Genomic DNA, 21,593 nt, shown 5'->3' on the forward strand with positions numbered 1-21,593 from the left:
AACCCTGGGCTGCTTTGAACATGACATCAGTACTTCCCTGTCTTGGAGAGTTAGATGTTGCCTTGTTGCCCAGTGGGTTGGGTTTAGAAAACATAAGGTCTCCCATGACTGTGGGGTCCCAGTCATTCAGGGAGCATCTGGAGGTGAAGACTAAGAATTCCACCGTCAAATCTTTATCTATAGTGAAAGATTGGCTTTAGAGCCTTGGGTCATTTGTTCTGTTATCATTCATCACCACAGCACCCCTGACAAGTCTCATGTACACAAATCTATTAGTTAGAAGAGTGATGATAACAAGATGATAAGTTTAAACCCAAAGTAAGTCACTTAGCTTTATTCTGAGTTGAGGTGACAACTATGAATCCAGTCTTAACTGCACAAGTCACTTGTCTTTGATATCCATCAGCATTGAGATTTGAAGAGTTTCTTAAGGCATGACCCATCCCACAGTGCATTGAAGGCCTCATCCTCTTCCTTCAAGTTTGAAATATTTTCATTTGTCAGATCCTTTCTCTTAAGAACCCAGTGGTTGTGGAATTTCTCAGCGACAGTGATAATTCAGCGAGTGCAGTGGATGAACTTCAGCTCTCAGTGGGAGTGTGACACCATTGCTGTCCCTTGACGAATTTTACGCCCTCAGCCGGCAGTTCCTGCACATTAGATCATATTCTCTGAATAACGAGCATCTAGTGTCCATGCCGATGTGTGCAACTTGGCTCATGTAGATTTAAATGCTACGATGCATTACAAAGTGCTACATGTCACCCCAGGTTGTATTCGCCTCCTCATGGTTTAGGCTGATGGGATGCAACGTAACAGGATGTGGCAAGCTGGGAGATGTATAATGCAATGCTACGTGTCCTGCCTCTAAAGCAGTGTGCTCTCAGTGGGAGCAGCACATCACAACAGCATGCCCTGTTCTCCTCCAATCCTGCATCTGTCAGTGAGGGCTCACTTAGGTAATGGGCTCTCTCAACACCTTAGAAACCACAGCTTAGTTCTAAGCTGCATTCTATCAGCAACTGCATTCAAAAGCCCAATTCTATCAGTAATTGCTTCAAAAAACAAAGCCCATCAGCTTCAACCTAAAGCCACCTAGGGGAAAGATGAGCTTGGAATGGAATGTCTGTGGTTAGGAATTAGGTATTCTTGAGATCTTGGCATTTGCCTCTACTTTGGAAGGTCCTTGTGAGGGTGACTTCCTATACAGCTTCTGCATGTGTTTTGCTGGTTTGTATTTCACTCTGAATATGATTACGTTGCTGTTGCCAAAGAGCCCATTGAGATATTTTTACCTTAGAAATCACCTCTTTATGAGGCACCACTTTTTTCACCAGGCACCTACGAGGCTGCACATTCTGACTATAGTTAGCCAGTGCAGTCTCAGTTCCTTTTTATTACAAAAGATCTCTAAGCAGTTTCTTCCCACAAAGACCACCCCAGTCAGGCTATCCATTTATTGCTCATTGGCATTAGCCTGCCTCTGTGCAGGGCCCTCGTTAGAGAAAACTTACACAAAAAATAAGTGTGGTTTTAAAAATTTCATGCTCTCTGAAGGTAGGACCAGAGCATGCCAATATATGTCCACGATAGTGAAAAGGAGGCTGTGAGGTTTCACCAAATACAAGGTATTCAGTAATTCTTAATAAATCAGGTGCTGGTGTTTATAAATCATTGGTTTTCTCAATGATAACAGTAATACTTATTAAAGAATAGTTAAAAATACTCAAAACATAAAGTAGAAAACTAAAATAAACCCTACCACTCAAAGATAATTACTGTATATCTTCTTCTAATATATTGGGCATAAACATGCTTATTAAAAAAACTCTTGAAATCAATATACATACATTTGTATGTATATAATAAATGTAATTTTATGCCCTTTTTTACTTAGTATAACATTGTTTATATATCCCTAGAAATTGCTTTGAATAAATTACTAGCACAGGAATTACTGGGTCGAGGGGAATTTGTAAATCATATGATACATGTAGGCAAATTACAAGGACATTGTCTTGCTTTCAAATCTTAGCAACCTCTCAGACCAGTGCAGAATAATCAATCATCTTCCCCTGAGAAGGACACGGGTTCATTACAGACACTAACTTGCAGTGGCTGGAGGTTGAGAGTGATACTCTTGTTTCATTCACCAAGTCACTGGGACAGTAAATGTTTCCCACTTTCAAGTCTTAGTTTCTGTTTCCGAGTTGGACTTGAAAATACCTACATCCAGATTTCCTAAAATTTTATTGTGGGGCCCAAAACACCCAGAATGGGTCTCCAGGCTTTCTTACATTTGTTCTTCACTTTTTGGTTTTCTACAGAAGTAGGTTGTTATGAGTTCCTTTTGTGTTAATATAAGAAAATATTTGAGACAGGGTACTTATAAACAAATAAGGTTTATTTAGCTCACAGTTGTAGAGGATGCCTATCCAAATAGCATAGTTCTGGCTTTAGTGAGGGTGCCCTCAGGAACAGCCCTTCAAGGAAAATGACACCAAGGGATAGTGCACATGACAGGAGGAGATCTCATCACCAGACAGGAAGCCAAAGAGGCTGAGGAGTGGCCATGTGTGTTCTTCTATAACAGCCCTCTCTCAATAACTAACTCAAGGATCTCACACTTTAATCTCTTCCAAGGGCACGTCTCCCCCTGCATGACCTAGGGACCTCCCATGAGGCACCACCTCTTAGTTCACCACCTCAGCACTACTGTACTGAGGACAAATCCCAACACAGGAGCCCTTGGGGGACAAACCACAGCCAAAACATAGCACCTGTCTTTCGACCCAGTGCAGTCTTTCCACAGATTGGAGAAAGGGTTTTTGGGTAAATATAAGGTTGGGAGGAGAAGTGAAAGGTGATTGATAGAGGAAAAATGCTACAGTAACCTTATGCTCTGCTCCATTTCCTGAATGCATCTTTAATTTCCAAATACTTTTTTCAAGAGAAATTGGGACTAAAGCTAAACTTTTTCTGTAAACCTGTCTGATGCAGTAGCCGCATGTAGCTATCTATATCTAAATTAATTAAACTTGAATGCAATTAAAAATTCAGTTCCTCAGTCTCATCAGTCACATTTTTAAGCACTTCACTGGCACATGTGTCTAGATACAGTAGTGCCGTGATCGAAGAAAGTCCTATGTGCACTGGTACTTAAAATTCTTCTTGAATTGAGGATGGCAATTCACATCCCTCTAATTCTAGATCTTCTGTCAGAACTTGGTTAGAAGAGAAATTTCTTTGACATCTCTTATTTGTTTTTAAAAGCTCATGTGAGTTTTTCATGTTGTAATATAACACATACATCTTTGTTTTAATATAAATACAGAACAATGAATAACACTCACAAACCAAGAAGGTGTTGGATATATTCTGTGGGTTTTCATATCACAGTGGAGGAATCCAGCTTTGGGAGCACTGAGGGTATTGCTTGCCTCTGACTGTCGCCAGTGCTGAGCCCTCCTGCCTTACCAGAAGCACTGCAGAAGGAAAGAGGCTGTTGGAATGAAATGATTCATAATTAGGCCCTGAGAGTGATGGATGTGCCAGCTTCTCACAGAACCTCCACCCTCACTCAGTGAGACATTGCGATGCACAGGAAACATCTAGGGTCATTTCTGCAGGACTTTGCCATTTTTTATCCATGCTGTGACAGCCTGGCTGGCTGGGTAGATACAGACTGAATTCCCTATCCTACTGATTCCTGAGATCTTTGCATGCTCTCCTAGGATGCTGATCCCAGGGAGATATCATCAAGGCCAATCACTAATTTGGTTGCCTAAGGCTAGGAGTTTTCTAAACTACTTGGAGAAGTTATTACCTAGAGATTCTGATTTAATCTGCATTTTGAACAAGAGCCCCGAGTAATTATATTACATGTGCTCTCCAGTAACATGAGAACCTCTATTGTATGGGAGCACAGTATTGGACACCAGACATATAAGGTAAATAATTTTTTCTAGAATCCTAATTTTGGAAGCAGCCTCCAAGGATTTATAACCCATTCCTAAGCCATAAGTAGATTCAGATGGAGTCTATGAACTGACCCTATGACTGACACATGAGATTGCATCCTCTGTTAATGATTTGGCCCATGTTTTTTCCAAAGTAGTTCTTTTATCTAGTAAAGGCTGTATAATAATTTTCAACAAAGAAGATGTCCGCAATAATATAGAGAAAAATGAAAACTTGTACAGAACATGAAGGAGGCTTGCATTGGGACTTATAGCCTCTCTGCAGTTCTAAAGTAGTAGAGAAAATTAATTCAAATAACTGTGTAGTTTCCTGTTTCAGAATCTAAAACATCAAAAGTTATGCTTAGTCTAAATTTCACATTTGGCGGTTGAGGCGTATTTCTTCTTTGTACTCAGGAAAGATAGAAGTTGCTAATTTGTATTCTTGGGGAAATAAAAGAAGAAAATCACTCATAATTTTGAAAGTCTTTACGAATGTAATTTGAAGACTTACAGCCCAGGATAAATCACTTATCTTCTTTCACCTTCCTCTTCCATGCTATTTTCCAACTCAAATCACTCTTTCTAGTTTCTGGAACATCTCCAATCTACCTCATCCCTCCTGGGGTAAATAAACTGGACAAAATAAAGTCTTAAACAGTGTGATGGCACTGGATTCACCTAAAACTGTACCAAGACCATCTAACTTCAACTGGCCAATTGGTTTTTCTCTAACCTGGGGCCCAATACCTCTTTTTCCACTATTTTCACCCTTGATCAGATCTGTCTATTAAGATTCTCTTAGCATTCAACTGTTGCAAATAAATCATCTATAGGAATTGTTATTACAAATATTTGTTTCAATTAATTAGCAATGGCCTTATGATGAAGCCTGACTACATTTTTCTATTGTAACCATGTGGTAGCTCTAGCCCCAGGGTGATGCACAGCCCGGCAACATTTCATAACGATCCTCTTAATTACACAGTTGGGGTAACCATTCTGTCTAAAAAATCTGCTTTGTAATTACAAAATCACCAGCCCAGCCAGCCGTGTTGACCCATCAATCGCGTGCATTCCACTGTGTCCTTAAAATGTGCACTTTCGTCTCTCCAAATGACAGGGAAGCTTTGGAAACTGGTGAGTCCGAGTGCAGCTGCTCCTGTATTAAAAATGTTGTCCTGCCTCTCTTTCTGCCCAGAGCTGCTCCACTGCTGGGCATCTTCTTTTACCTCCTGCCATCTTTCCCTCCAAAATAGACTCAAAAACACAAGACAATTCATCCCCTCTTTCAAATCATCTACAGAAAGATCATTGCAGTAATTTAACATAAGCCTGAAAAAGTAATTACGTCCCCTCAGGTTGACTGGCCTGGTTCCTGGATGCAAAGGCTGTCATCAAAATTGTCACTTAACTTTTTCCTTTTTACTAACCAGATCTGTATCATCCACTCCAAAATCAATGTGTGTTGCTTTGTTAATGTGCATACTGCCTGGGCTAGTGATGATTTGTGGGCACGTTGGTCTCCTTTGTAATATGAATCCTGGGACGCTAGTGCCTAGCACAGTGACTGGCCCCACAGCACAAGCTCCATGGATCTTTGTGGATAAGTGTGGGCAAATGAAAAGATTGGGAAGATCTTAACTTTTTTTTGATGTCACATACTTATACTTTGAAAACTCTGCTGGTTAATTTGTCTCACCTGCTGTGTATCCAAGGAAATCTTGGGATCTAGGTTATATCTATGTCCAGCCTGAGTGTTGGTTTATGAAGCTCCTTTTCTATACTATAGAACTACTTTTGTGCAGTGAGAATTCTAAGTACCTTGGGTGCTCTCTGCACATTCTTTCCTTATTGCAAAATGATCGCAGCTGTAGGTGTCCCCTATAGCCATGGGATGGACACTGGGCCCTAGTCACTACCTATTCTTATGCAGACCATGCCTTCTGCAGCCAAGGAGATGGGCTGGGAGTTTTTCTTCCTGTTGTGAAATAACATGATCTGAGTTAAAAGGGGTGGGTCAGAGCAATAGGATCTCTGGTGGGAACCAGGGATGCACAGGGTATATATACCCTGGGCTTCATCTATTAGGGAAGTATTTTAAAGAGAATAAAGAGAGGGTCAGTGTCTTAAAGAGAATAAATGGCAATGTGTTTTTTATTGTGACAATTTTAAAAATTTGAACGTTCACAGCCTATTGTCATTAATACCCCCTTGTACATGTAAATAGCAGCTCTATTCCCGATTATTGAAAACTCGAAACCGCCAAGATATCTTTCAATAGGTGAACAGCTGAACAAACTATGGAACATTCACACCATACAGGGTACATATATTTGCTGGTGGGAATGCAAAATGGTACAGTCACTTTGGAAGATAATTTGGCCACTTCTCCCTAAGCTAACCAATGTTTTCATATAACCCAGAAACTACACTCCTGGGTATTTACTCAATCGATTTGAAAACTTAGGTTCACACATAAACCTGCATATACAAGGTATGCTAAAAAAATACAGTGAACATTTAAATTCTTTAAATTTACTGCAATAAAAGACACATTACCATTAATCTCTCTCAAAATACTTTTCCTTTCTTTAAACACACTTATCCCATTGTTTTTGCCACTTTCTAAAGCAGTTGTAGAAGTGATTAGCGGTGCTGTGGTAGCTACCCCAATGTCCTTAACTGATTCAAAACATTTAACTTTCACGGCCATTTAGACTGTGGGGAAGAGCCAGAAGTTGCACAGTGCCAGATTTGGTTAATAAGGTGGAAAGGACACACCATAATGTTTTCATGAGCCTGCTTTCTGGTGGATGGCACTTGGCAGCAACATTTACCTTATTTTTTTTAATCACAACTCATAAAGGCAGGAAAGAGGACTTCCAGAACTGCTTCAGAAAGTGGCACGGACAATGGGGTAAGTGTGTTCAAAGACAGGGGGAGTATTTTAAACATAATAAATGACAATGTGTCTTTTATTGTAATAAGTTAAAAATAATTTAAACATCGCTACCTATTGCCATCACCCCTTATAAATGTAAATAGCAGCTTTATTCCTAATTACCAAAACCCAGAAATGGTCAAGATGCCTTTCAATAGGTGAACAGCTAAATAAACTATGGTGCATTCATACTTTGGAATATTATTCAGCAATAGAAAGAAATGCACTATCAAACCACAATAATGCTGAAAGATTCTAAAAGCCCCTAAGTGAAAAAAACCCAGTTAAATAGGTTTGTATTATATGATTTTAATTATTTGACATTCTGGGGGAAAACTATACAGCCAGTAAATTTACCAGTGGTTTCCAGGTATCAGGGTGAAGTGTGTGTGTGTGGGAGGAGGGCTCTATAGGTGAAGCACAGAGTATTAAAGTTATTTTGAATTATACATAATAGATATAGGGTATTATGCATTTGTCACAATCCGTGGAACTTTACAGCACACAGAGTGAACTTTGATGTTTGCAAATTTTTTAAAAATCTCATTTAGAAAGTTGAAGGATCCCAGGAAGAGTGCAGACTATGAATCCAATTGTATTACAAAAGTATGGGATAGCATCACTAATGAAGGCAGGCGAAAGTGCCAACCTAAGTAATTTTGGGAATTAGTGGAATCTGAAAGACTAAAGACAAAGAAACTGCACATAAGCACTGTATTCTAATTGATAAAGCATTGCATCTATACAAGTTGATAGGTTGTTGACCACAGGGTTGTGAGTGAACAGTTCTGATCCTCCCACAGATGTATTGGAAGTGGAGAACTAATAGAATGGCAGGTGGTAGAAGCCCAATTTCTTTATTTCTATTGGAATGGAAATTTACAGATAACAAGAGGACCTAGAGTAACTCATATGATAAAGGGGATTAGAGTTGAAGACATCAGTATGAATTCACGGTTTGCTTACAGGTACAGATGACTGCCTATAGAAATACATATAGACAGGTTTTTTTTCCTCTGTCACCTAAAAGAGCCTAAAAGAAACAACACCACAGCAGCAACAAACAGACCTAGTGTCCAGATCTTGGACAATATCATTTTCCAATAAAAGGAACCAGGGATCCTTGGAAAGATGACAGATTCTAGGACAAGGACCAGAAACACACTAGATAAGCCCGGGGCATCTTGTAGGGACAGAAATAAGAAAGTGCAAACAAAAACAAAAATAGAAAACACATTGATAGTAGTATGTCCAAGGAACACAGGAGCCAACTGCAGGAGCCCCCAATGTCCACAGCTGGATCAACTTGAGCAAGATGATACATAAAGTGGTATCAGATTATAAACCAAAGTGTGAAATAAATATTCATGGGCCCATACTGATATAAGTAGATGACTGGTTATGTTAGCAAACAGGAAAGAACAGAGAAAGAAAGGAGAAATCTCTTATGCAGAAGAATTTATGTAGCTACTCCACTATCCAGGAGGGAGGTGTGGCCCGCTCTGTAAGTATGGGCTACACATAATGACTTCTTCCCAGAGAGTACAATATTGGAAAGAGGGGGTATAATGACATTACAGAAACCTGATGAACACTATCTCAGCCTGGTGCTCAAGACCAACATTAACGGCCATAAAGCAAGTTGATAGAGTGGACCCTTGCTATGACATGATGAAAGTAATACTTTAAATCTATGGCCTGTCCCCTAATAACTCATAACCCCAGTCTTCATAAGAAAAACATAGCTGGTGTGGTGGCACACACCTATAATCTCAGTACTTCGGAGGCTGAGGCAGGAGGATGGTTGTGAGTTCGAGGCCAGCCTGGGCTACAAAGTGAGCTCAAGGTCAGCCTGAGCTGCATAGGGAGACCCTGTCTCAAAAAAAAAAAAAAAAAAAAGGAAGAAAGAAAGAAAAACATAGAACAAATTTCAGTAGAAGGGCATCTCCTGAAAGATCTGCCCAATACTACTCAGAACTGTCAAGGATAATAAAAGCAAGGCAAGTCTGAAAAACTGCCCAGCTAGAGAGAGCCTAAGAAGACAAAACAACTGAGTGTAATGTGGTATCCTGGCTAGAATCCTGGCACAAAAAGAAGCACTGGAGGACAAGTATGGGCATCTGGAAAAATCTGTGGACTTCAGTTAATAGCAATATATCAGCATTGGTTTGTTCATCATAACAAAATGTTCTGTACCAATGTTAGATGTTGATAATAAGAGAAGCTGGGTGCAGGGTGTATGGGAAGTCTCTGTACTATCTTCAGATTTTTTCCGGTAATTCTAAACTACTCTTAAAATAATCAATTTAAAAAGAGGAGACAGGCTCTGGAGTCATCTGGGCCACCATCCAAGTTCTGCTCTCTCATGGTTCATATTGAGGGAGTTTTACACCTCTTCTTCTTTGCCTTCCTTTACCTTTGGCTAAGACGACAAAATAAAGCTGTTAATACTCTGGATTTCTCTGAATTCCTTCACTACTCTTCTGGATTCCTTCACCACCCTTCTCTATACCTCTGCAAGTTGATCGCTATGAATGGCACTAACTGTGTACCCTTGCCCCCAACTTTTGCTTGAGTTCTACAAATAGAAGGCATTAGCAGGAAATCAGAAAGAGAGCAAAGAGTGGCAGAGTTATCTGTCCTCTAGTGTTCCTACTGTTTGACTGTGGGTTAGTAATCACTCTTGTGTCCTTGAAAGCTGAAGCCCAGTCTCGGACACCCTCTCTATGGCTCTTCCTCAGGCTTTCTCTAACTACTTCCTGCTTTTGTTCCTGCAGGCATCGGCAGGTAACTGTTACCACCTTGAATATTTTACCATCACTTATTGGTTTCTTTTAACACTTCCTACACCTTTGCAAGCAGCCCCTTCATGAAACTCATCCAAATTTTTCTACTTGGGTGGGCCATATGTATCCTTTCTGACCCTATGGATACTTAAGGGTTCAGAACCCCAATGGCCACCAACACTGCCTTCTGTGCTTGCTTTGCCCTTGATGCCACACCCCACCAACAGTGACCCACCATGCTTCTCTAAGAAAAGCAAGAGAAACTTGTTCCCCACAGACACTTATGCAGCCCCTCACCAGCTCTTCAGTGTCTGCAGACCCCGTAGAAGCAGGAAAATGAGAGATGTACTTCACCCCACAACAGAAGCTCATGGTACAGCGCATTCTCACTACTTACCCAGGCTTTCATTTGAAAAAATGGGGATATTGTTGCAGGCCACCCCATTTCTCTCTAAGAAATTGCTAGGGATAACAAGAAGGAAGCCATTATAAACTTAAATATGAAAAACGTTATAATTGTGTCTCCTCATTATAAAAGTCATATTATTTCTACAGTGTGAAATGTTTTACAATAAGCATGTATACTTTTTGTAATTAAAAGAGTATAGAGAAAAATAAAAGTAATATATGCTTATTATTGACAATTTGAAAAATATTTTAAAAATTTAAAAGACAAAGTAAAAATGGCTTATAATCCTGGAACAACAAAGTGGTACACTGAAAAAAAACTTGAAAATTCTCAGTTCAAATATTGGGTGTTACTGTTTAGCTGTAACATTGTACAAATCAATTAGTTCCTCTGAGTGTCATTTGTCACAGCTGTAAAAAAGGAGACACCAATACTGTCTTGCTCTTTTTTGGCAAGAGATATTATAAGGCATGTCCTTTAGCACAGTTCCTTGTGCAGAGAATATAGGAATGAAGACAGATCTGGGTTTGAATCTCTGCTTGTCAGTTCCAGGCTCTATGAAGCTTAGAAAAATTAGAAAAAAATCTGTAAGTCTATAAAACAGGGATAAAAAGGCTGTTTCCTAGAATTAAGCAGGGCAATCCATGAAAAGAAACAGAACTTCTCCTAGTGCAGTGGATAGCATGTGGTGAGTATCAAAACGACTGTCTTCATCTTCATTATCATTATTTTATACCTATTTTTTTTAAGAGCAGAATATATTTATTGAGGAAAAGAAAGCTATGTCCAAGAGAGGGACGGAAAGGGGCCCCAAGTGTGTTGCGCAGGACCTTGCCCTTCCCAGGGACTTTATAGAGCAAAACCACGAGGTGAGGCGGGTCCAAGATAGGGGCAAAATGGGAAATCACAAGGTGGGCATGAGGTGGGACAAAACTATGGTCAGCCAATAAGATTACAAGTATAATTGTTAGCGGGTATGAATACAGAACAGGGGCTTTTCCTGTAGGGGTTGGGTCAGGGACTCTTCCTGGCTTTTTCAAGGTGATTGCTAGATCATCAACAACAGGCATCATCTACAGGAAAGCAACGAGGGTTGAAGTGACCTACCCACATCTGATCTTTTTTTTATTCATTTTTTAAATTTTAAAAATAAAAGAAGGAAAACATTAACAAACAGACAACCATTTACAAAATAGCAAAAGAACAATACAAACAATACAAAGTCCCACACCTGATCTTAAAGATAGGGTATTTACAACTCTGTGAGCCCAGAGGACCCGTCAGACCCATCCACTGTCCTTAAACTTATACTTTCAGCGATGCATTTATTTAGTTCAAGCCCACTAAAATGCAGCAGGGATAACAGTGGAGCTTATCAGTCACTAGTTTTTTTTAAGAAAAACCTTTTCCAAAGAGGAAGCTTTTCCCACCACCAAGTCTTGCAGACTGATAAAGCCAGGTAAGAACAAAAAAAGGAACAATAACCTTAAATTGGAAAAAAGCAAAATGCAATTTGGAGGAAGCAAAAGGAGGGGGAAAAGTAGAGGCGACGTAAGAGGGATATGAGGTGGGGCCGTGTTCTCTCATTTCTCTCCACAGTGGGAGGAGGTTGGCCAGCTTTTTATGTATTTTATTTATGTTTGCTTGCTGCTTAAGAAACTCATATATTGTTTTCTTTGAGCCAAATACCACTATAAACACTTTATAAATATTAAATCTGTTGGAAACAGACAATATACATGTATAATCACTTGGTTATACATAGGCCTAGGAGTCTCAGGCCTTTTTTAATGTAAGAGGGTATCTGTGCTTCCCTATATATGTCTCTCTTTTCTAGGGCTCAGTGAGACAGCATCTGTGTACCAAATGCGTATATATACCACTTATTAATTCTGAGAAGAAAGACTCATCAAGAACATGTTAGGTCAAGGCAGATGCACACACTGGCCTTCCAGAACTTCTATTCTTATGGAAATAATTAGTCACTATTGTTCTAGGGTACAGCATTCAGCATGAGCAAGCTCATTGCCATTTTCTCTGAAAACAAGTTCTGATGGAGAGAGGGTGGCAAAAACCCAAGGACCTGGTATGGGGGAAGAGGGTTCAATTAAAGACTCAGGTGGGGTCATCACAAGCCCGGATGGTTGCCTGGAGTCAGCCCAGGGTCTCTGCCCAAAACTACTGGAGCTTTGGAGTCTCTGGGTTAACTATTGCCAAGCTCAGCACCTTCTCTGGAGCTCATAGGCACGTGTATGTGTGCAGACACAAATCTCCATCCAAGGATCAAGGTTGTGCTGAGTCCAAAGGCCATGCTGTTTCAGAACTTTCTTATCACTTCATCTCCTGTGGGGACTGTTTCAACAAGTCTGAGGGGATCTGGGGATGATAAATTTTCTTAGGAAAATCATATTAAAGTTCACCTTGTTAAATCAGCCTCCTGATCTTATCAACAGTGGGCAGTTGTTCTAGCAGCAGAACCAAGAGGTGATAAATTCTTTAGGCTGAGTCCGCAGATGGTTATCCTAACAGTGTGGATGAAATCAATGGGGAAGTCATCTAGAGAATGTACTTGGGGCTTATATAATACCAGGCTGGTAATACTGCTTGATCAGATTGGAATCATTATTTTCCTCTGGTGTGTGTGTATCATTTTAACAACAAAGCTTTCAACTGAGTTGGAATTTTCTTCTTCTGTCGAGAGCAGCAGAAACACCTGTTACCTCTATTCCTGTTCTCAGCTACTAAATTCAGATGCTTACTATGCCCGAGCATTTCCTGGAAAGGTTTAGAAACAAGGCTGTGAGAGGAAGTTTTATGCTGCTGGCAATGAGCACAAACTTATGCAATGTCAGTGCTTTTCAGAGGGCCTTTGGTGCAGAAAAAAATATCCCAGCAGATGGAGGGGCACGGAGTTGTGGGAGCCCTTGCCTTTTGGGACACTTTATGGGGAGATGGGACATAAGGTTAACCAAGTGAGTGCTTTTGGGGCATATGCCCCAGTTGATTGGCCACCCGGTAAGTGCCGAGCAAGTCCCACGTGCAGTGGTACCTCAGTACTTGTCATTAATTAGTTCTGGGATGTTGAACAAGTACCAAAAACAAGGAGTACCAAATAAATTGCTTTGATTGTAAATGGTGGCTGATATGTTCTAGTTTGCAAGTACCAAACAATCAGCCCTGGGCTAAAAACTTCCCATCAAAATGCATCAAATACCAAATTCTAGAAGTGTCAAAGCAGTCAAGTACCAACATACGACTGTCCCAGGCACGGTGCTAAGCTCAGATGGAAGCAGCTTGAAGAAGACATTCCCTCTCAGGCTCTCAGGGTCCAGTTCAGGGAGGGCCCAATCTACCTGTTCATTTTTGCACAGCCTAAGGGCTAAGAATGGTCTTTACAATTTTTTTAATGGTTGGGGAAAAAAAATAACATTTCGTGACATACAAAATGCTACGAATTGCTAATGTCAGTATCCACAAGTAAAGTTTCACTGAAACACAGCCTGGCTTTTACATGTATATACTGATGGTTGCTTTTTCATTCTAATGGCAAAGTTGAATAATTGCAGTAGAGACTGTATGGCCTGCATAGCCTAAATATTTACTATCTGCCCTTTAAAGAAAACACTTGCAACCATGATCTAGGAGCACAGACAAGTAAGAGGAAGCTACTTGGAAGGCTGGAGAGTAGTAAGTACAGCCTATAGCTCTCTGCCTTTAGGATTGCAGACAGCAAAGCTATTGACTTGGTCATTGGCAAATATCACTGCAATTACAGAGCTGAGCAAGCCAGGAGGGAGTTTGAGCACCAGGGAAGGTGGTGCTAGCTCAGTGTAGCTGCTAATACAATGCAGGAGAAGACACAAAGCCAGTGAGAGACGCAGGGGAAATGCAGGAGAGGAGACTGACTTGAGTTTGGGTTTCTTTGAAAGCAAAGTCTGAGAGAACAACTTGAGTATAGGGAAGCTAGATGGGAGGCAAGCTGAGGAACCAGTAGTGAGATAGTGGAGAGAGTGAAACAGGAAGGGAGATAAGGGTATGTTTTTTTTTTTTTTTTTTTCAGTACTGGGTTTTGAGCCCCGGGCTTTCATATTCCCAGTCATTTTTTAAATTTTTGAAAGAAGTTCCTGCTGCATTGCATGTTGCCCAGGCTGGCCTCAAACTTACCAACGTCCTGCGTCTTCCAAAAAGGTCTGGAATTGCAGGTGTGCACCACCATGCTGGCTTGATAAAGGGTATCGTAATAACTGTGGGCCACCAGGGCTCCGTTCTTCCGGAGATGCTCGAGGGAACAGTGTGGAAAAAGCCTCATGGTTGCTCCCTCTCCCCGACAGGACGACAGAAGTGGGCGTTTATCTGCTCCTTTATGCTTTGGTTTAACTCATTACCTCCGTTGCACTTTTTGGTTGTACCTGCAGGTGGCTGCTGAGCACCTCCTTAGGCTTCAGTAAGGTTAAAGAGCCCCCTAAACCTGAAGTGAGAGGCGGCAACATGCACGGAACTGTCCACCACTCCGTGCTGAAATCGAGTGCGTTTGGATCCGGAGCCATCCATCACGACCATCTGCTGCAGAGATGTCCACACAGCTAAATAGAAGGATTAACCTTGGCCCCAGGCTGTGGTGCAATTTACTGTGCTAACTCCCGATGCTGGCTGCTCTGATCCCCGGGCTGACTGTGCAGCAATTGGGGGAGCCTGTGGCTCATGTGCCGGAAAGAACAGTTCTGGGGATTGGAAGCCCTTGGTTCCATCTGGGCTTATACAGTCTTGTTCCTGACTGACCCTGGTAATATAGGTCTCTTCGATGGGAAAAAATTGCCATAAGTGCCATAAGTGAGAAACACTTATACATTTGTGATGAGGATTAAATATGCTTCAAGTTTTACAAGGACAGAGTGCCATGTAAATATGATAGCATTATTACTATTACTTCTGTCAGAGGCCCCTTTTCATTTCTCCCCTCTAACACAGAAGATTTTTCACAGAGTACTAATTACCCATCAGCAGCTTGCCAAGAGCCCTGTTCTGTGTCTATGCAGTGTTTCTTGGCAGTGGAAGTTGTCTTCCACAGGTTGGACAGGTTTGCTTGGCCCTAGCACGCGTCTTGTTACCCAGTGGATACTTTGGCATTTCTCCACCTCGTTGTTGATCAGTCCCAGCTTGTAGGCACCAAGGAACTACAGTATCTATAAAAAACTAGGAAGCTTGCTGGCATTGACGGGGCAGAGTAACGTTTGGCCAGGATTTTCCTTTGAAAATTAAAAAAAAATAAAATGTGTAGGACTTTTCTGGACTTGGTGCCACTCTGTTTCTTGGGATTAAAAAAAAAAAGAAATATGTTTGGGTGGCAGATGGTAAACATCTTCACATTATAAACGTCTCACTTTCCTAAGACACTTGAAAAGGCATTTTTCATATTTCTAAGCATTTGATCTTTGATTGTGTCTGCTACCGGTACAATATCTAGGAGAAAAAGAATACCCTATTGCTTTTAGATATATGCTACATATCCCTCCCCAGTAGAAAGTGTTTTTCATCAAAGGGAGAAATAAGCAGAGAAATGAAGAAAGAAATTGAGAGAGGGTGGTGGGAAGGGTGGAGACAGAGGGCAGTGAGCCATCTTAGGATGCCATCCATACCTTGGGCTGTCAAAGGAGAAGCAGGAGCAGAGAGAAATGATAGCAATTGCTGATCATTAACATCTGGAATTCAACACTCATCACTTTCTCGGTTCAGTCTAGGTGATAATGTTGCAGGAAGATCTGTTTTGCTCAAATCCATTTTCACAACAACTGAGAGAGTCATCAGGTATAACCGGTTCCATTTTAGAGATATGGGAAGTGAATATCTAGTGTTTTCTGACAGTGAACTTGAAAACTTGAGAATTCAGGTATGTCCATTTCATGGGCCGGTATCACCTTGAAACAGCCTGGTTTCTGTCTTTTTTTGGTCAGTTCATCCCTCCACTTCCAATGTCATTTAATTCTTCAAAGAAACCATGAGAATTTGGGCTAAGCTTCTGCCATTTGGAGAAAGAACTTTAAAAAAACCTGAAGCTTTCCAACTCTAGAATTAATCCCTTTGGTTTCTTTTTTGTTTTAAATACCAAGTTGCAGAAACACTCACGATTCATAAAGAAAAGCACAGATCAAAGGCAAGAGTTAAACCTACCTGCCACTTAAAAGATTTTCCCACCATTGCTGTATTTGGAATTTGCAGTAAGCAACATGTCTCATGTCAATTGCTTCATCTTTTTTCATGCTGTCTGTCCCTGAGAACTTGACAATCTAACATTTTCCCACCAATCAGAGAAGCCAACTTGATATCCTTATTTCTACCTAATAGATAAAGGCCCTAAAATGGAGAAATGGCAAGTGACTTTTCTGGGGTTCTTTTCAAAGTTAATAGAGGAGTTGGCCTTTGGAGCTGTAAATTTAGCATCCCCTTCTACTTGCTTACTAATATATGCAGACCAGTCCTGAACGCACATGATAAAATGCATATTTTATATATCCTTAATCCTACTTTGCCTCTCCCTCCAGAGAGATAATTCCTTTCTTTATCTAATTGACACCTTTCTTCCCCCAGGAACAATGAACACAGGCTACTGCTCAGTCCCATCCTGGTTGAAAAAATTTCAGACTTACCAGAAACCAAAAGGAACCACAGGCACAAAAGCCTTAGCATACACGAAGACACTTCTGCCTTCCCACTCGCCTGGAGGCTATGGTCTTTGCTGCATAGCGATAGTTCAAGTGCCAGCCACTAAACTGATTTGACTTAGAAAAAAAAGAAACATCAAATTTCAGTTGAAACCTGTATTAAGTGCCTATAATTCATAAGGCATAGAAAACAAAGAAGAACATTGAGCCTCCCTGAAATAGACTTGCCAGAGAGAAGTATTGCCTCAATTTTCCTGGTTCAAGTTTTCTAGCCTCTTCAGTAGGACCATCAGCTATCTCTGGTGTAAGAGAAACATCTTAATTTAGCAGATTCAAGAACAGAGCCAAACAACTGGATTGGGAATTCCTCTGGTTTCAGAGCTGCGATTTCTTCCACTAAGCCCAGTCCCTTTGGAGCATGCACTGACAGTGACCCACCAGCAACTGGCCAAATGAGTAAGCCTTACCTTCTCTGCCCTCAGTACCCACATGCAAGATTAATGCCTAGAGTTTGAGAATTGTCACAGATTTGGCTTTCCAGGAATCTGGAGTTTTACTAGGGAATTCTCTTGGGAATGACACATAAAAAGAAAGGAAACTTTGGAAGAAGAATTGGACAAAGAGAAACACTGGTCTGTGATGCCGTCTCAACAGCCCACCTTATAGGCAGCTGTGACAATGTACTCAGCTCAGAGCTGTCCTAGTTGGGGCAAGAAGGCCTGGCTTTTAACAAGTTCACTATGGGGCTGTAATTTGTATGTCTTGCTGTCAGGTAGCTCTTAACCACCAATGGTGCCTGCATGACTGTACCATTGAGTGGCTTGGGACAGTCCTATTGGGTGGTAAAAGCTGCTCGATGGGATAGTCATGAATGTACCACTAATGGTTCAAGCTGAATGCATTAAATTCTCTCTTGATCAGTCAGTGGATGCAGATTGTCTTAGTTACTTTTTTCTCTTTGCTGAAACAAAATAACCAATGCCCACAGTTAAGGCAGGAAAGCTTTATTTAGCTCACAGTTTGTAGAGGTTGTAGTCCATAATCAGCTGGCTCCAAGGCAGGGTGGCAAGGCAGGGGGGCAACTGTTTACAGTGACAAAAGACAGAAAAAGCAACAAGAGCAAAAAGGAGGAGCAAGCCTCTTCTCCATCCCTTGTAGTGTATGTAGGCTCTCTGCCCTAGGGAGAGTGTAGCAATCACACCCCCAATCCCAGCACTAGACAATGGACCAATCACAAAATCTAGATTCAGTTGCATCCGAAAGGCCCACCCCCCATGGCTGCATGAGACTTTGTGAGGACATCCAGACACACACCAGAACAGATTTTCCTAGGAAGGGAGCATGACCTTGGGCAAGGTGGTTCTCTTTAGAACTCTCCAGAGGAGGATGGCAAAGTGGCCAACAATAGCTTCCAGCAGCTGAGCAGCAATTCCTTCATTTTGGAAGGGGATCTGGGTTATAAATCACAGTTTCTATCATAACCATAATAGAACAGGCACTGATACTTCCAGCAAAAGATCAGAAATCAGATGACAATGAATTCAAAATTCTCCGATTCCCTAGTCCCTCCAGCCCCTCCAGATGGTCCATTGACAGGAATCTTATTACATGCATTCAAGAAGCTTTGGAAGACGTAAGACATAAGCTGAGAGATACAAGCTTAAATCTTCTTATTTGCACAGTCTTGACATGATACAAAGGACATGTTCACTAGCATCAGGGGGCCAGACAGTGTCTCAAATGTTAGTTCTATGAGACAAGGATGCGACTCCGAGTATATCCTCTTTGTTGCTAAGGAAACTCTGAGCTTGCAGAGTTCAGGTTGGCTTAACTCAAAACTGCCCTGGAACGTGGTAAACAAAAAAGGACAGATTTGCCAAGATTTCACTTATGAAACAAGAGCTGAGGCAAGCTGGGTGGGTGACTTGAGCCTTTTGAGTTACTCCTTAGAAATCCTTCTACTCATAGCACAGGAGGCTGGACTCCAGTAACAGTGCAATAGATACTCAGAAGTGGGGCTTACCTTAAAACTGGGAAAGAGATCTACTGAGAGAAATTATGACCACTCCTAAGTTTGGATATGCTTTTCCATTTCTCCACTCTACCATTTTAATCTTGATGTGAAGAAAGAGATCTGGGCCCAAAATTAAGTTCTGGTATCACAGAGTTCTAGGTAAGATGGGTTTATTATTGAAAAAGGTCCAATTTAATGCAAGTGTGGAGGGCTGATCTGCTGTTTTCAGTAATAACCTTTTGAGTTGTGAACAATTACAGAGATGGATGCACTGATGTAACTGAGCTGATCTGCTTAGATTGTCTTGATTTTAGTCAGTAAGTTCCTATATCCTATCCCTGTGTGAAATCTTCCTATGCATTCTTTCAGTGGATATTTTTGTGGATCTACTTTTGGTAAGATATTGCATTAGAAAGTGCAGTTATAAAAAGCTATTGATAGGCTTTTCCCTTGGGGAAAACATAGTAGGCCTTATGGTGGTTTTTCCTAGAATCACTGTGTCAGTCATAGTGTTAGGAGGGTCAAGGTTGCATTAGAATAGAAAAGATATTTGAGGATTAGTCTCAGGCTCATTGGCCCTGACTATTCATGTGAATGCCAAGGTTTCTGCTGGGGCAAGAGCTCTGCCTTAAACCTCAGGGGCCTCAGCATCCTCTCTGACACTTTGGAAAACTCTTCTGCCTAGTGTTGGACTCTGACAGGATGGACTTTTTGAACTTTGATATGGCCATCTTTCCACCTTCATGTATCTCAGCATCACAGAAACTTCTGCTGACATGACTCACCCAATTGGCTGGACTTCTACATACTTATGTCATCCTGGGCTATGACCTTCCTATGGTCCTTCATACTTGGTGGCTTCCTTCCTTCCCCCCTCTTTCCCTCCCTTCCTTCCTTCCTTTCTTCCTCACTGGGGCTAAGGCCGCTGTCTGTCCTCCTTTGAGAACCATCCACATAGCCACAGTAATTCTGCAAACCCAGTTCTACTTACTTACAGTTTTCCCTCTTTCATCTTGTCCAGCAGCTGAGAGGCTAGTATGCCTTCAGCATAAGCCTCACTTTTGATGACAATGTCTATATTAAGCCATAACCAAGAAAGATATCATCCTTCATACCATTTATTTTATTTTTTTTCCAGTACCGGAAATCGAACTCAGGACCTCACATTTGCCAGGCAGGCACTGTGCCTCTGGGCTAAAACCCCAGCCCCTCTTCATGCCATTTATATCCCACCTCCTCCCCTGTGTTCCCATCATGGATTTCTGTGTATGCAGTGGACAGGACAGCAGCTCTCGAACTTGAATGGTATAAAGATTTCAAACTCATGTGTAAAGTCAATTGACCCTGATGACCTCCTTTGATTATTTTCTCCAGATAATTGTATAGATCAGCTTGAACTAGGAGTACGCTTAGGGCACTGGTGGTGAACCTATGGCACATGTGCTGCAGCCAGCACACAGAGCCCTCTTTGTCTGCACTTAAAACAAGTTACCTCAACATCAGCTCCAGTAGCCCAGCATCGGATAACTGTACATATGGGCCATGCGCATGCTCGAAAAGGAACAGTGGCACAAGGTGATGACGTCACCACCCGCGACTCATTAGCTGCGACCCTCCCAGTTTTTTCATGGCTGGTCAGTATTCATATTTCATTGTCGTAATGGCACTTCATGATAAATAAGTGGGTTTTGGGTTGTAGTAAGGGCACTTGGTCTCTGAAAGGTTTGGCACCACTGAGCTAGGGCTTTAAGCATGGTGGGCATGGGTTCTAATGCCACGTTTGCCTTTTTCTGTGACTTTGGACATATTATTTAGCTTTGTAAGTCTCTGTTTCTCTAACTGTAAAACAGTGACATCCTGCTGTCACTCCGAGAATTGTGAGTGTTTAAATGAGATGGTTTATTAAAGTGTGGGTTTAGTGTCCAATGAGAGCCCAAATCACAACAAATATATATATTTTGGTGGTGGTAGGGTGATACTGGGGATTCAACCTACAGCCTTTTTTATAGAGCTTCATCTCCAGTCCTTAAGAAAAAATGTTTTTGAAAAAAATTTGAGACAAGTTCTCTCTAAGTCACTAAATTGCCAAAGTGGAGCTCAAACTTGGAATCATCCTGCATCAACCTCCCAGAGTGCTGGAATTATAGGCTTTCACCTCCATGTATGGCTTCTATTATAATTTTTAATTGTGATAGTTTCTCCCTACTCAAATCTGCGAAGAACCTTAGTGCTAGATTTGCGGCACCAGTATTGAGATGTGCCTCAGGCAGGTCTGGGGGAAGAGCAGTTTGGGAAATATAAGAAATGGACAGGTAGCTTGAGGGGAGGCTCTGGGGTTTAGTCGAGACCTATCAGTGGGTCTCCTTTCTTCTTTTTTGCCTTTTCTTTTCTTTTTAGTATTGCTTTCTAGAATCTCTAGCTTTTTGTTTTCCTTTATGTTATGGATACTTTCAAATATATATAAAAAATAGAGGGATGCACTAATCAATCTCCTATGTGCTAACCACATGGTTTTAACAATGATCAGTATTCTTGCCAATCATGTGAAAGTTGCATTTGGTGCCTTAATTTCTGCCAGATGTGGAAGGGAATCACCACGTCCGTTTTCTTGGCTTTAGGAGCCAATAGTGATAATAGTGAAGACCTACAGTGCACCCAAACCCCAGGACACCTTCCACAAAAGCCCTGAAACACAGCATTCCCTCTTTCCAAGCACAAGAGATTTCTGGCAATGTTGGAGTTTTCCAATCTGCCACCCGCCTTCCCAAGCTTGTCCAAAAATCCTAAACATAACCACATCACACTTCTCCTCCCTCCCACCA

At 41.3% G+C, this 21,593-nt stretch overlaps 1 long non-coding RNA gene across 1 annotated transcript; it reads right to left on the minus strand.

Annotated features, from left to right (window-relative positions):
* Positions 1-337: 337 nt before the first annotated feature.
* On the minus strand, positions 338-20,319 carry LOC102005908. Its single transcript, XR_001232718.1, has 3 exons — positions 20,264-20,319; positions 3,354-3,502; positions 338-650 (listed from the first exon to the last, which is right to left on the minus strand). It is a non-coding gene; the product is annotated as an uncharacterized LOC102005908 (long non-coding RNA).
* Positions 20,320-21,593: the final 1,274 nt, after the last annotated feature.

Source organism: Chinchilla lanigera, unplaced genomic scaffold, assembly GCF_000276665.1.
Source record: "Chinchilla lanigera isolate Chin_1 unplaced genomic scaffold, ChiLan1.0 scaffold00009, whole genome shotgun sequence".
Taxonomy (NCBI): Eukaryota; Metazoa; Chordata; class Mammalia; order Rodentia; family Chinchillidae; genus Chinchilla; species Chinchilla lanigera.